Genomic DNA, 3357 nt, shown 5'->3' with positions numbered 1-3357 from the left:
AGCAGTTTTCCAAAGAATTGAGGAATTTCGTTTCAAGTTAAGTGCCGAAAAATGTGAATTCTTTTTAAAACAGATAAAATATCTTGGTCAAATTATCGACAGCCAAGGCAAAAAACCGGATCCTCAGAGAACAGAAGCAATCAAGAGTATGCCAGCACCCAATAATGTTGCCCAGTAACAATCTTTTTGGGGTTTGGCTCAATATTATGCTATTTATATTCCAAACATGCATAAGTTGAGAGCACCATTGAATGATTTGCTAAAAAAAGGACAAAAAAGTGGATTTGGTCAAAAAAATGCTAAAATGCGTTTGAAGATATTAAGAAATGCCTGCTATCAGATTTAGCTCTAGCACATTTTGATCCACAGAAAGAATTGATTGTTGCATCAGATGCAAGTGACTACGGAGTAGGAGCAGTTCTTCTCCATAAACTTGAAGATGGATCAACAAAGCCAATAGCCCATGCATCCAGATCACTTTTGCCGGCTGAAAGAAACTATTCTCAAATTGAAAAAGAAAGCTTGGCAATTATTTATGCCATTAAAAAATTCCATAGATTTATTCATGGAAGGATGTCTACTTTGCAAACCGACCACAAACCCTTATTGACTATTTTTAGCTCTAAAAAAGGCATACCTACGCACACTGCGAACAGACTCCAACGATGGAGCATAATTCTACTAAATTATAACTTTAAAATGGAGTACATTTCATCCAAAAATATCGGACATGCAGACGGACTGTCCAGGCTCATCCAAAAGTGTGCTGAACTTTTGGAAGACACAGTAATAGCTGCATTGACAGAGGAAAAAGAACTCTCCGGATTACTGTGCAACACAATCAGAGAGTTACCAGTGACTCTAGACGAAATAAATAAGGCAGCAGAAAAGGATGATTATATTGTGAAAATGAAAAAGTTGGTGCAACTAAATGTAAAATCAAAGAAAGACCCTAAAATTTTACCATTTTCCATTGGTGTTCAAACCTTGATGTACGCAGACAGAGTCGTCATACCGACTACGCTTCAGAGAAGAATTTTAAAAGAATTTCATAGTGGTCATCCAGGCATGTCGAGTATGAAAGCTTTAATGCCTGGATATACGTATTGGCCTAGGATGGACCAGGACATTGAAAAACTCGTAAGAGAGTATGAAGGGTGTCAGCTAGCAGCAAAGGCACCACCTATGCAGATACAACCGTGGCCAAAGACTGATACACCGTGGACTCGGTTACATATCGATTATGCAGGTCCTTTAAATGGACATTATTTCTTAGTGGTCGTCGACAGTTTCACAAAATGGCCAGAAGTGTTTAAATACAAACACCCTACTTCGATGAGTACAATAGATGCACTAAGAGTTCTCTTCAGTCGCTTTGGAGTGCCTAAAACTATTGTCAGCGACAACGGCACCCAATTTACCAGCAAAGAATTTGAAGAATTCTGCAAGACTCTAGCCATTAAACATTTAACAACGGCAATCTACCACCTAAGGTCAAATGGCCTAGCAGAGACTTGAAGAAAAACCAAGGCATGGACACTGACGAGAAGAGTCTTGAACAATTTTTATCGGTGTACAGGATAACTCCGAACCCAAACACTGATACCGGTTCGTCACCAGCCGAACTGATGTTTGCACGGAAAATCAGATCTGTATTTGACAGATGTTTACCAAGTGCAACCAGAGTAACAACAACAAAAGAAAATTTTCCAACAAGGTTTTACAAACCTGGTGACAGAATATTCTTCCTGAATTACAGGATTGGAAAAAATTTTGGGAGGAGGGGATTATCATGAAAAGAATCGGACACATGCTATATTCTGTAAGAAGTAATAAATTCGACTGTCGCAGGCATATAAATCAGCTAAGACCTCGACACACTGATGACTACAAACAGGCAGAAGAAAATGAATTGCCCCTAGAGGTTTTGTACGATTCTTTTAATATTCCCCAACCCTTAACAGAACTTACTCCAGATTTGAGAGTTCCAGCTTCTCCGCCAACTCCACCCACTCAAATGATATTCAGGAGAAAAAGTACAAGGGTGAAAAGAAAAGTTAACCGGCTGAGCCCCAAGCCAAAAAGCAAACGATATTAAGCCAAATTCTTGTTGAAAATGAGTGGAAGTCATTTAATAAAAATGTGTGGACACATACCTCATCACCGGAGCCTGCAACATCCAGAAAGGTTTTAAAAATTACTATGAACACATTTTGTTTGACGAAATACTAAGACGCACACAATGTGTGTGTATTTTATTTACAACATGGAGAACCGAAGAGTTACAATAAAAGGGGAGAGAATCCCCACAGTAAAAGGGTTTTGGAAAGGGGCAGATAACCCTATAGCAATTGAATATATATCAACACTCCTCCTCAATTGCTGACAGTCTGCATTATAGTTTATGGAGTCCCAAAAGTTCCCTGAGCCTTACAAACTGTGTGCTTCCAAGTCCTTTAGTTAGCAGGTCGGCTACCATCTCTTTACTTGGACAGTATTCGAGCTTAACAGTTTCCCGCTCGACCAGTTCTCGAACATAGTGGAACTTTATGTCCACATGTTTGGCCCTTCCATGATACTGTGGACTCCTTGCCATACACATGGTTGACTGGTTGTCCTCATATATAAGGGTAGGTGTTACTGGAGATCCTAGCAAGGCACTTTGAAGATTCTGAATCCAAACAGCCTCCTGTGCTGTACTTGCCGATGCCATGTAGTCAGCTTCGGCTGTTGATAGAGCAACACAGGTTTGCCTTTTGCTTCTCCAGCTGACTGCCGCACAACTCACCTTAAAAACATATCCAGATGTTGATCTGCGATCATCCAAATTACCAGCCCAGTCAGCATCGGAGTACCCCAGGAGATTGGTGGCTTTCTTCTTGTCATAAAGTAAACCATATCCTTGTGTACCGTTTAAGTACCGGAGGATATGTTTCACAGCCTTCCAGTGTTCCATTGTAGGTTGAGAGCAGAATCTGGAAACATTTCCAAAGGCATGAGCAATATCCGGTCGTGTCCTTGTCGACAGGTACAATAGGCTCCCAACTGCAGACTGATACAACTCTTTGTTGACCAGTTTACTTGTTTCCGTTGCCTTCGTCAATTTTGTTCCGGGATCAATTGGAGTAGACACAGGTTTGGAATTCTCCATCTGGAACTTTCTCAAGACATCTGCTGTGTATGTAGGCTGTCCAATCCATATTTTTCCTGCTTCGGATAAATAATCTTCACACTCCAAAAATGGTGTAGTTTTTCCAAATCTTTTATTTTGAAAATCTTTGATATCGCTTTTATGAAATCTTCAATAAGACTTGTGGATTTACATGTCACAATAATGTCATCAACATAAACAGCTGT

The 3357-nt window shown here is 40.0% G+C and overlaps 1 pseudogene; it reads right to left on the bottom strand.

Annotated features, from left to right (window-relative positions):
• Window positions 1-2395: 2395 nt before the first annotated feature.
• Window positions 2396-3151, bottom strand: LOC145284073 (uncharacterized; annotated as a pseudogene).
• Window positions 3152-3357: the final 206 nt, after the last annotated feature.

This window comes from Euprymna scolopes, chromosome 8 (genome assembly GCF_053919585.1).
Source record: "Euprymna scolopes isolate OS-2025 chromosome 8, ASM5391958v1, whole genome shotgun sequence".
In the NCBI taxonomy this organism is placed as follows: domain Eukaryota; kingdom Metazoa; phylum Mollusca; class Cephalopoda; order Sepiida; family Sepiolidae; genus Euprymna; species Euprymna scolopes.
This window is presented reverse-complemented; position numbering and strand designations above follow the sequence as displayed.